Raw genomic sequence first — 13970 nt, forward strand, 5'->3', positions numbered from 1 at the left:
ACAAATATAAAAGAGAAGCATTATTTTGTGGGAAAGGTATTTCTTCTTGAACCAGATTGTTCATCAAAAACTTAATTGCAACATCATTATGTTTGCATCCAAACAACCAATGATTAATATCGTCAACATATCCATTGCAATCGCAAAGATCTGATTCGGATAGGTTAAATCTATAGAGGTATGACTTGACAGTGGCATGATTAAAGAGACATCTAATAAACATGGCATATATATTTCTATTGGGATAACTTCTGATAGCAAAAGGCTCAGTAGGTAAACTAGGATGAATTTTGGTGTAGAGATTGTTGCTTCGATTGCAGAAAGCGTGCCACTCAATATCCCAATTTTGTTTCAAACTTTTCTTGCGAGTAGCTGTTAGATCGCTTCTATCTAGCCAAGTTATTTCCGATCCTTTTAAGATTGCCTCTTTAGCAAAAAAATCTGCTTTTATGTTACCGGAAATACCAATATGTCCTTTTACCCAGACGAAAGTTACAGAAGTCTGTTTTTCCAGTAGCTTTAGTTGGTTTTCTAAAATTTTGACGACAAGGCTATTTTTATATAAATGTTTACGTGTGTTTTCTAGAGCTAATAACGAAGATCTTGAATCTGACATAATTACAACTTGCTTGTTAGAAATTTTTTTGTTGACAGCCCATTCTAGAGCTTGATAAATCGCGAACATTTCTGCAGAGTATATGGAACATTGTGTATCTAACTTGAACATCAAGGATTCTTGATGATCCGGAATATATACAGCACATCCAACTCCCAATCTTGATTTTGAACCATCCGTGAAAATCCTGCATGGATTATCAAGCTTGGCTATATGTTGCTGAAAGTCAACTGGATTCTCACTGTCAAAATTTGGGAACCAAACATTAACATTGGCATAAGATATATTAAAACTCGATTTAAAGAAAGTTAATTCACCTGGACTGTTTAGGTGCTGAGAAACGTTCGAGTATGCCACTGCTAAAATAGGAGAATTCCTGTTGTGCCACCATTTGTCGACAAGATTAGAAACAGAGATGTCACATATTTTTTGTAGTAGTTCAGTTTGGTTGTAAGATTGGCATTTAAGAATAAATTTTTCAGCCAGAAATAGTCGTCTTAAATGTAAAGGAGGCTCCATGGATTCAGCTAAAAGATTCTCTATAGGCGTAGACTTGAGCGCACCTAGAACTAACCGCAGAGCCTTATATTGAATGCGATCTAGTTTTTTAAGGCGACTGTTTGTGGCAGATCCATATAGAATGCTTCCATAGTCGAGAATGGATCTGGTATATGCACGATAAAACATTAAATTAATTTTAGGGTCAGCACCCCATCGATAGCGATTAACTACTTTAAGAATATTTAAACTTTTCTCACATTTTATTAAGCACTTATTAATGTGTTCATCCCATGTTAACTTGGTGTCCAATGTAATACCAAGATAAGTGTAGTGCTTATGAACGGGTATACTTAGGTTGTTAATCATGATACTGGTCATAACTGGTAAGCGATGTCGCGTAAAAAACACCACCGATGATTTATTTGCAGTAAGGTCAAATCCTTGTTTAAAAAAATACTCTCTTGCATCACCCAGTACCATCTTAGTTGAATTAATACTTTGTTGGTACAACTTATTCACATTGTAGAAGCAGAAATCATCTGCATATTGTAATATACTGCATCTAATTCCTATACTGTGGAGATCTAGAGTGTATAGATTAAACAACAAGGGACTGAGGACTGATCCTTGTGGTAAACCTTGATGCACTACTCTTGGGCCAATCAATCTATCATTACATCTAATAAATACCTGTCTATTAAGGAATAGGTTTACTAAAACATAAGCACACAAAGGTGGAATACCTATGTGCTTCAGTTTTTCGAACAATAGATTTAAATTGACGTTGTCATAAGCCCCAGAAATATCAAGAAAAATGGCAGATAGATAATTATTATTTGAATATGATAATTGAATATCAGTTGTTAATTGAGAAACACAATCAATAGTTCCCTTGTTCCTACGAAAGCCATACTGAGACACTGGAAATATATTTTTGTTCTCACACCACCATTCTAATCTGCTTTTCATAACTCGTTCAAATGTTTTAAGCAAACAGGACATGAGAGAGATAGGCCTTAAGTCGGTACGCTGGTTTAGTTTGGGTATAGGAATAACCAGGCATTGTTTGAGGGCGTCACAATGATCTCCTTTAAGTAGAATATTGTTGTATATTTTGCACAAATAATATATAGCAATTGCAGGTAGGTTTAATAGCATACTATAGTTAATGCCGTCAATACCAGGGGCTGTATTTTTAGAACTCTTGATATTTGCTTTAAGTTCGTCAGCTGAAATGGGGGTTAGTAAAAAGTGGTCATTAGTAGAGATGCTCGGCATAAATAGTGGTAAATGGACATAATCCGGAGAGATTTTTGTAAAGAGCCTTTCTACCATACATTCATCATTAGCGGTGTACTTTTTGTTACCTTGAATTTTGTTTACCCTTTTCCAAAGCTCTGAAGGTGAAGTTTGCCTAGTAAGTGAGGAACAAAACCGAGCCCAACTAGATTTAGCTTTTGAGCGGAAAGTTCGTTTACATATAGCTTCATTCTTCTTATATTCCATGAAGTTTGAAAGGGTAAGATTAGATTTATAAATTTTAAAGGAATTTTTTCTAGCGTTAGAAGCAGTGAGGCATTCATCATCCCACCATGGTGGCGATTTGAAAGATTTGACTGACGGTTTGATAATTTTGAAAGATTTGTTGGCTGCATCAGTAATAGAATCTAATAAAAAGAAAATCATTTCGTTTGTTTGGTTTTTATTTGGTTCGTGTCTGAAGGCACTTTCTACGTCGTTTCTAAAATTATCCCAGTTTGCATTAGACATCGACCATTTAGCCGAAGATATAAAAGTTCTATTTTCAATTGTCATATTCTGCACAGAAAGTCTAATTGGAAAATGATCTGTTCCATAGGTATCTGGAAGAACAGTCCAGTCAAGGATGGACATAAACTAGAGGATATAATAGTAAGATCTACAACAGATTTCATATTCCCTGGAGGAGTAGCTCTAGTAGCCGACCCGTCATTAACAACAATTAAATTAGGAAAGAAATCTAATGCTTCTACTAGTATATTACCATCGACGCAACATGAATTTGATCCCCATAATCCATGATGTGCATTAAAATCTCCGGTAATAATACAATCATTGCTAATTTGAGAAAAAAGACTAACGTAATCTTGCACTGTTACTCTAACATTTGATGGACGGTACACACTCAGGATAGTATACATTTTTTGGTCAATTTTAATATCTACACAACAAACTTCTAAATTAGGATTGAAATTGTTAACAAATGAAATGGGATTATAAATAATGTTATTTGCTAAAATTATGGCAACTCCTCCATATCCTCTAATTCTACTTTTATTAACTACATTGAAATTATTGAAGCAAACAGTATCAGATGGTTTTGACCAAGTTTCTGATAAAAGACCTATGTCAAAACGTTCTTCAAACAGTAATTGCTGTAAAGAATATCGGTTCGCATTTAGCGAACGAATATTCCATTGAATAATTTTAATACTTTTGTCAGCCATTAAAATTATGTAAAAATATTACCTATAATATCTTTAATTTTATTTTCTAATTCAATTTCGTAATTTTTAAAATTAGTTTCTACATTTGATGAAGAATTACAATAGTCAAGGATACTCTGTTTGATTAAATTTTTGAGTGAAGCACTGAGCTGGCCTATAAATATATCAAATTAATTACGGGGCTCATGGTTTCCAAATTGAAATACAGATCCCGAACAGAAACTGGTCGGGTATTCCCTACGCACAGGAGGAAAATTAGGAGTTGTATCAGTAGTCTTCCTTTTTTTGGGGGGGTTATCGTTAGGGGGGGGGGCTATATTCAGATGATTATTATTTTTATAAGTAGTGGTGGAATTCGAGGGTTTAGGGGAGGAGCTTTTTAATGGAGGAAAGTCTGTGTCACAGGTCATTAAAGGTGCAAATTTATTTTTTTGGACTAAACTGGAATAACATGGATTTTCAAGAGCTTTTTCGGCTTCTTTAAATGAAATATTTAAGTTAGCCATAGCTTCTTTAGTCTTTTTTTGTTTTAAATATTCGGGACATTCTTTAAAAACTGACTCGTGGCTACTATTTTTACAATAAACGCAAAATGTAGTACATTTATCGGGACAATCAGTGTTACCTTCATTACCGCACTTCTTACATCTTTTTTTGACTTGCATTGAGTCGTTGAATGGCCATAACGAAGACAGTTGAAACATTGCATAACAGGACTAACATATATTTCAACTGGACACCTAACTTTGTTGATGTAAATATACTGGGGAATTAATTTACCTTCAAAGCTAATAATAACCATTTGTCTAGGAACTCTTTCTGATACACCGTCACCTTGAACTATTCTAGTCATTCTATGAACTTTTTTATTGGAATATTAGATTTAATAGTATTAAGTAGTGCACTCTCAGTTAGAGTAGTGTCCACTCCGCGAACGAGACCCTTTTTTCCGTTAAATAATTTGGAATATATGCAATTAGGTTATTTTTTCCGAAAAAATCTTCAACTACTAATTTATTCGCAACAGCACCTGAATTGACTTGAATTTTAATGCGATTTTTACCTACACTAACAATTTCAATAATATGTTTATCATAACTAGATAGCGAAAGTAGTTTTTCTCCAAGTTTCATTGGATGCAAACGACCGATACTCAAATTTATGTGTTGAACAAATATAAAAAACGGACCAGTATCATTTAAACTAAATCGATTAGATGAATTAAATTCCTGACTTTTTTGAATAGTATTTGTTTTATTTGAAGTAGATGTCAAGTTTATGGTATCATTAGTACTTTTACTAGTATCATTTAAACATTCACTATGAGAATTATTCTGATTTAAATCATTTGTCTGCATAATTATATCGCTCTCATCTGTGAACCCAATATTTTCTACACCAGGATCTGGTGGATCATTTCCATTTTTGCCCACGGACATCCCGGGGCACCAGCGACGTTCAAATATAAGTATATAAAAAAATTTCTACTTACAGTACAGTTGTCAAATAACAAAACTTAAAATATACGGAAAAACAAACAAAATCGGCTAAACACTCTGTAGAATCTCTTGAAACACACTTTAATACTTCACAATCGATTTGAGTTGAATGAAAAAAGACTTTAGAACTAACTAAATCTACAAATTTTCCCGAGGAACTCTTAAATTTGTCTAAACACTTTGACAGTTTTTTTGACGTTTTTTTGTAGTAAAAGTTTAATACCAAAGTTTGTGTAGTTTATTTGTTAACAATTCCATCTATTTGTAAATAGATACCTATGCATATCAAAATAAATACAGATTTGAAGTTTTGCAGTCCATACATAATGAAGCTTCAAATTTTTTAAGATACTCAACTGAATTTTTTTAATTCTAAACGCGGCCTACTGCGAATTCAAAAACACGATAAATTACCGATATTTTGCTTTGAGTTAGAGATATCGGAAAAAGTTATTTGAGCAAGTTGTTCCAAATATTATTATAACCCCACATACCAAATTTCATAACAAAATTCGCACTTTTAGATTTTTCATTATTTTTAGTCAGGACCCTAAAATTCGTTGTCCCGAGACGCACCCAACCACCCAACGGAGCTGAGAAAGTACTCTGCCTCCCTTGGTATATCTCCCGGCAGCGTGTGATGCCGCCGTAGATGCCACTGTTAGGAGACCGGGTCTCTTTAAACGCCTGCTGCGCTGCACGGAGCATTAGCACCGGAAATGCTGGGCTTCTCGGCTCCGTTCATGCATCTCGGGATAACCCAGGGTCCTGCCTACAATAATATGTAATAAAACTGAGACGCGATCATGCGTTCTAATGCTAATGCTCCGTACGTATGGATAATTAGTGATAATATGGAATTTACACGTTGTATAATAGTGAGAGTAATTGTTGTTTTCGCGATTCATGATAAACAAAACAGTATAGAGTGTGTAAAAAATTTATGGGGAGGCTGAGCCTCCCTTGCCTCCTCTGAGGAGCCGCCACTGCGGCGGGTGTAATTTCCTCACCAAAATAATCTTTTACCTGCGTTTGGAAGGGTATGCCATAATCCCACAGGTATTTTCCTCACCAAAATCGAAGTGATTATTTCAGGTAGATTTTACAAAAAGGCATTCAAGGGAATTATTTATCTACCTGCTCTAAGATTACAGTATTAGGTACCTATAATCAGACCCGGCCCGAGGGCCGTGCGAGCCGTGCGCCCGCACAGGGCGCCAAGTGTGTGGGGCGAATTTTCCCCTCCCAAAAAAATTAAAAAGCGATAAATTATTTAAATTATGTCAATTTTTTAAGTCAATTATTCGTTCATTTATGATGAATTAGTAATATTTCAGAAATCCTTAGTAAGTTTTAATTTTATTATAGACAAAAAGACATCATTGTATGTGTGTGGTGGAATACTGCTGGTATTTATTTATATGCCCATTTCGCCGATTCAAGTTCATATAGGCAACCCAAATTACACGGCACAACGGACAAAGTAGTGGGTCAGCCGCTAGACAGAACTGCCGCCAAGTACGTGAGTTTTCATTTTAGCCTTGTGCCTCGTTTGGATTGGAGTGACTGTAAACAATGGCCGACAAGAAAAAGCCTTCAGGTGCCTTTTATAGGAAAAGAAAAAAAGAGCAAGTTATAAAAAATAAGAAGCGGACTGTTTTGTTGAAAAAAATTTTTTTTGTTAATAAACCAAGTTCCAGTTTTACGAGTACAACAAATGTCATTGATTGTGCTAGTGCAAGTACATCCTCAGTTGTTGTTGACAATTCAGACCTCATAAGCAAGAAACTTCAAGAGAAACTCTCTTGCTTTGATTTCTTTAACGAAGCATTTTTTTCAAGAAACAAGGAGTGATGCAGGATTCAACAGAATATTAGTCGATTGCAGGGAAGTGGCCGAAATGATTGAAGTTGACCCAGCATTCCCTAAAGAAAGTGAACTGCAGCCGAGAAAAAAGAAAAAAGTGTTTTCTTATGAATCAAGTGATGAAACAGTTCTTGATCCTGAGATCGTGTTCAAAACTAAATTCTTCTACGCGGTCTTGGATCAGTGTATCTCTTCTCTAGGCGACATATTTGAGCAGCTTCAAAACTATCACCAACTGTTTGGGTTTCAACATTCAAACACCACAAGTGATGACAAAACCTTATTAAAATGCTGCAAGGACCTACACATTGCTCTCACTGATGGCCAGCACAGTGACATTGATTGTCTTCAACTATATTCTGAATTGAAACTTGTCAACAGCATGATTCAGAATGTCGAAAAAGAAGACAAAGGCAAAATCAAAGGCCCACTTGACATGTTGAGCTACTTAGCAGACAACGAATTTGTGGAGAACTTTCCTAATCTGTGTGTAGCACTGCGAATCCTTCTTACTCTCCCAGTGTCTGTCGCGTGTGGAGAAAGAAGTTTCTCCAAGTTGAAAATAATAAAAAATTATCTGAGGTCTTCAATGTCGCAAGACAGATTGGTGGGACTAGCTTTGATCTCAATTGAGTTTGCAGTGAGTTTGATGTCGAGAATATTGATGTTAATGCAATTGTAAATGAGTTTGCCCAGAGAAAATCTCGGAAAGTTAACTTTGTTCAACTTAGCCTATAACATAAAAACACAATATGTATCATGGCTCATTGCCATACTTTTGTAACTTTTGGATGACTTTTTTAAATAAAATCTAATTGTATAACTTGTTAACTTAAGTTTAAATAAAACATGTTGTATACTACTTTCCTTTTACTATAAACGACTTTTACTACTATGATTTTCCTATAAAGTTGAACTTTTCAAAACCCACACCGTGCCCCACACCGTGGGGGGGGGGGGCGCCACAATAGTAATTCGCACGGGTGAAATATTACCCACGGGCCGGCTCTGCCTATAATAATTAATGAGTTAATAATTATGGTATTTTATTTTTAGTCACAATTGCAATTTTGGCATATTTAATATGCAATGGCATATTTAATAGAAAGTAATCACGATAAACCTTTACTGCTATTTGAAAATTTTATTTTTTATTAAGTGAAAGTTTTATAAAATGAAAGTTTTAAAAAGTGAAGAAGTGTACTGGAGGTGTAATAAAACAATTTGTAGTGCGAAATTGTTTACTATTGGTGCAAATTTTACAACTTCTAGAAGTAGCCTACAACATAATCATGTACCAGATCGTCAGTAGATAGATCGGAAAATTGTTTCTAACTATTGTAAACGTTAAGCCGAAGAGAATATTATTGAAAAACCAGCAAAAATTATACGCCAAGAACTTGCAGCTAATTTGCCTGAAACAATTCTACGATTGATATAAGAAAAAATATACGTTAATAATAAATATACGTTAAATATATACGTTAAATATGCGTTATTATAAGTTACATAAGACAAAATATATAATTATCGACAAAAAATGATGCCTGGTCGACTTCCTTGCAATATTGATGAGGTTCAAGAGTTTGTGAAGAAGTGTGCTCCAAAAACAACCAAGGGAGAAAATTTTCTTTTTATAAACTGTGTCAAAAGTAAGGTAATTGTATTTGGTTGTGAATCAAATATAAGACTTTTACCCACATTGAATTTTGTATATATGGATGGCACATTTTCTTACTGTACCAAATATTATTTGCAATTATTCACTATTCATGGGCTAATTAATGGGCACTATATTCCTTTATTATACTGTTTACTGCCAAACAAAAAAACAGAAACTTACAAAAATCTGTTTTACTTATTAAAATCAGAAATTTTTAAAGCTTTTAAAATTGAGTTTAATCCTAATAAAATTTTTGTAGATTTTGAAAAGGCTATACATAATGCAATTAGCCAAATATGGCCGAACGCTGACATACATGGTTGTAGATTTCACCTACACCAAGCGTGGTATAGAAAAATTCAGTCTCTTGTTTTAACATCAGAGTATACAAATGATTCTGAAGTAGGCAAGTGGCTCAAACTTACTTTTGGCCTTACATATATAAAACCAGAAGATGTATCAGATTGTTTTGTGTTTGATTTAATGTCATGCAAACCAGAAAATGATATTTTAGATAGATATGTTGATTATTTAGTTGAAACATATATAGACGAAAATGCCATATTCTCCCCATATTTATGGGCAGAGGCAAATTCTTCTGTTATTCGTACCACGAATGCTTGCGAATCTTTTCATTCGCATTTTAATTCATCTTTTTATAATACGCATCCATCCATATACATTTTCTTAGAAAAAATTAAAGAATTTCAGGTAGATACGTATGTTAAAATTCAAAGTTTGCATATTGCAAAACCAATCAAAGATAAAAAAGTTAAACTAAAATTGAAAAATGTAGAAAATTTATTAATAAGATATCAGTCAAATCTAATGACTAGACTGGATTTTGTAAAGTGTGTCTCTTGTTATAGTAAATATTAAATAATAATTTATAGGGGAGTCAATATACAATATGTCCCTCTAGGTTGGAATCATATAAAACTTTTTTATTATTATTTTACGAAAAAAAGTTATTTTTCATAAAAAGTTCTACATGGTCTAAAACCTAAGATTCAACCATCAGATATTTTCTTAATAACAATTTTCGATATTTTCAAATACTAAGGTACTTTACCCTTGAGCGAAATTCATATTTTCAAATACAAAGGTATATTTGATATTTGATGCATTTTAGATTCTATATTCTATACGATGCAGAGCATTTTATGAAGAATAACTTTTTTTCGTAAAATTTATAATAAAGCATTTTTCCATAGGTTCCAAGTTGCGCAGACATACTGTATAAGAGCGCAAAAAAATTTTTTTGAACATTTAATATTGTTTAAGCTTGTTATTAAATGTATTTTAGGTAAATAAGTTGTACAGAAAAAAATTTGATGACTTTGTGTAAACATTTTTTTAACTGATAATTTTCGGATTTTGTATTAGCTTTTTACCTTTCTTAATTTTCTCAAAAAAAAGTTGTTTATTACATTTTTGAAGTAAAATAATTTAGTGCACTTTAAAGACTATATCTTAAGCTTTAAAAAACACCTATAAAATTGTAATAGATCCGTTTAAACTTGAGTACGGAGCACACTAGTTAGCTCGCGAGTTCAAAAATCCCTTTTAATATAATACAGTTTAAAAATAATAGTTTTCGATCCGAAAACTGTATACATACTGGTTCGATTCAATGGTTAAGCAGGCTTTCACAGGCAATGGTTGTACGCTCAAGTAATGAACTGTTTTCCTTGTTCACTAAGTAATCAGCAAATCTAACTAAAGTCTATAGCAAAACATTCACGTACGTCTAATGGATCTAGGAAAATCCAACTTTTTGAATTTTTCTACACCATGATTGTCCGAGATGAAATCTACATCATTTTATTTTCGCAGAGAGAAACACTTCACTTACGGCTGCATGGATCTCTTTTTCGAAATCGGAATACACAATCTTGGGATTAAAAAGGTTTAATTTTTGACACAATTTAAGGCAATCACATATGAATTTGCTAACTTATTTGAAAGCAAAAGAATTACGGCACAAAGTGTCCATTATTGAGTCCATGAATTGTAAATAGTTAAGTAAAAAATTTTGTGCAGTATTTAAAAGTTCCATCAACCTAAATAATTGTTTCTAATTTACTTAAAAACGTTAAGTTGATTTTTTTGAGTAAAACATCGTTTAGTAAGATATTTAATAAGTATGTTGTTTAGTAAGATTTTGGAGTCCTATAGGTAAAATTGTATTAGTTACACATTTTTAAACCATTTTTTATTATAATTCACGTAAGTCTGACTTTCCGCCCACACCGTACGTTTGCCCATATTTTTTCTGTTTATTTCTACTTAAGATAGCTTTAATATTCTTCTTTCGTTTCCAATTTGTAAAATTTAGTTTGATCAATTAGTTAAGAAATTATAATAAATTAAAAAAAAAAACAATAGAATCCTTTATAAAAGGTATTTTGTAAGCACACATCCTCAGTGCTTATGTAAAATGATTGGTCAACCAATCGAAAACTAGTTCTGTGATGTAGCTCTTTTTAGGGATTTTTAAATATATACCTTTTATAAAGGATTTTATTCGTTTTTTGTATTATATGGTATACAGCCTACAGGAAAGCTTTTTCCTTGTGGATTTTTGTAATAAATTAATTCAAACGCGCGCAGCGTTGAACGCTTCTATAAAGTGCGCCAATGTTTGTGAGAAGGGTGACTTGAGCGTTCTAAATAAAAAATTATAGAAGCTGTAGATTTAATATTAGACAAATCTTTGTATTCGGTTTTTTACGTAGAATTTTTAAGTCAGTTTTTTTCTAAAATTTATAATTTTCGTCGGCATTTAAAAAAACAATTAATTTCGCAGTTCATTTGTTTAATAAAAAGTGAAGCACCCACTTTTGGAGTACCTACTACTTTTTGATATGTTGTTTATTTAACATTTCTTAATGAAATTATAAAAAGTTCTATCTTATTTGATTTTTTCCATAAGCAAAAACTCCATTGACTCCTCTATTATACGTTTTGCCTATTATATTATAAACTATTATTATAATGTAAGGAAATTAACGACTTTATATTCGGATTTCGGTTTCTTTCATAATAAATATTCATAAATTACATCTACCTTTTTATTTTATTACCTGAGTGAGTTGGTGAGGAAAATACCTGCCGGATTAATATGAACCTTTAAATTTGGTGAGGAAAATACCTGTCGGATTATATGTTTTTAATGGTTGGTGAGGAATTTACCTCCACCCTCTTTTTTGTTTATGCAGAACAAATTACACACTTTGGCAAAAATGCAGAACAAACCTAGCACTAACTTGTGGTTTATTCAGATGTTCTCTAATCGTTTCGATTCTATATGGGGCAATACAGGTTTACGTAAACTTAGAGCACCACATTATATCTTGTATATATTTTTTGTTTATGCAGAACAAATTACACGCTTTGGCAAAAATGCAGAACAAACCTAGCACTAACTTGTGGTTTATTCAGATTTTCACTAATCATGTGGATTCTATATGGGGCAATCCAACTTTACGTAAACTTGGAGCGCCACATTGTATATTGAATAACTTTTTTATTTTTTTAGAACAAACTTCAAAACTACAGAACAAACTAGAACAAACCTAGCACTAACTGCTACAGTTATGAAAAGATATATTGGGAACTGGGGCAATACAGGTTTACAGACATAGACCTTTTACAATTACATAATTCTGAAGAGAATTTCTTATTGCAGTAGCATTTTATAAAGCCTTGTCTTCCAATTTTAGAATCTTTAGTACTAATTTCTCTTATGCTGTGGTCACAGTAACGTCTAATGCCGTTAATTAACGAATTATTTGTCATCTCTGTAATGCAAATAATGCGTTAATTAACGGCATTAGACGTTACTGTGGCCCCAGTATTAGAGACCACTTAACGTCTGGAACATCTTCGAAATTAAGAAAATTGTGTTTGCATTCTTTTATTTGATTTCTTGAAAAAAGTGTGTTTGGCGCAAACAGATGGAATGGGAATGTCATTGTCAACTGTGAAAGAAGATATTGCAATCGGAGAAAAAACTAAGGATCACCATAATACTAAAGAAGCCCCTTGACCGTCGTCACTAGGAGAGAAAGAAAATTGTCAATCAATTCAGATTACTTCTTCAGATGCGGTTTGTTGTATTATTTGCCAAAAAGAGAGCTCTGACGCACATAATTTGTAATCAAGTGGTACATGTTGTGTGCGCTGATAACACACTTGGTGCATACTATGAAGGTTTTAAAAGAAAAGTTACATGCATACGTTGTGCACAGACAGAAAAGATTAAAATAAATAAAGGAAAGGCGATTAAAGGTGACCCCGGCAAGTTTCCCAAAGAGCCAAAGGAGATGCTCGAAATATTTTTAGTATCATACAAGATAAAATAATTGACGGTTTATATAGAGTTCGAAGTACGGAACAATAAACACACTTTTTTCAAGAAATCAAATCAGAGAGTGCAAAGAGAATTTTCTTAATTTCGAAGATGTTCCAGACGTTAAGCTGTCTCTAAGAGAAATTGAAATTAGTACAAAGATTCTAAATTTGGAGGACAAGGCTTTATAAAATGCTAATGCAATAAGAAATTCTCTTCAAAATTATGTAAGTGTAAAAGGTCTAACGCATTGTGCCACTCTAAATGCCATAATGCCATGTGAGAATAAACTCTAATTTTGGTATTTTAATACGACAATACAAAAATAATAAACATTAGAATAAAAAAAGCACGTTTTATTAAACCTAATCTTACAAATTACTACATTTTAATAGCTGATCGGGGTTTGCCTAGTCAAACTCCGAGTACATCAAATTAAATTTCGACCTTTGCCTGACCAACTTAGTCTCTCCTAGGTTTGACTAGTCAAAGGCCGAAACTGTAATTTATTTCGGGCTTTGACTAAGACCGTCAGTCAGACCTGAGGATTGCCTAGTTAAACCTAGGAGTGCCTGAAATTCGGGCTTTGACTATAACATATATGTTATAGTCAAAGCCCGAATTTCAAGCACTAAGGTCACTTTTCAGGAGAGACTAAGTTGGTCAGGCAAAGGTCGAAATTGAATTTTATGAAATCGGGGTTTGACTAGTCATAATTTGTTAGATTGGGTTTAATAAAACGTCATTTTTTAATTTTAATGTTTATTATTTTTATATTATCGTAATTAAAATAAAAAAATTAGTGTTTATTCCAACATGTTGAGGCATTATGGCATTTAAGTTGCAAAATACGTTAGACCTTTTACACTTACGCAATTTGAAAGAGCATTTCTTATTGGAGTAGCATTTTATAAATCCTTGTCCTCCAAATTTAGAATCTTTTGTACTAATTTCTCTTAGAGACAGAGACAGCTTAACGTCTATA

This window comes from Diabrotica virgifera, chromosome 8 (genome assembly GCF_917563875.1).
Source record: "Diabrotica virgifera virgifera chromosome 8, PGI_DIABVI_V3a".
Classification (NCBI taxonomy): Eukaryota; Metazoa; Arthropoda; class Insecta; order Coleoptera; family Chrysomelidae; genus Diabrotica; species Diabrotica virgifera.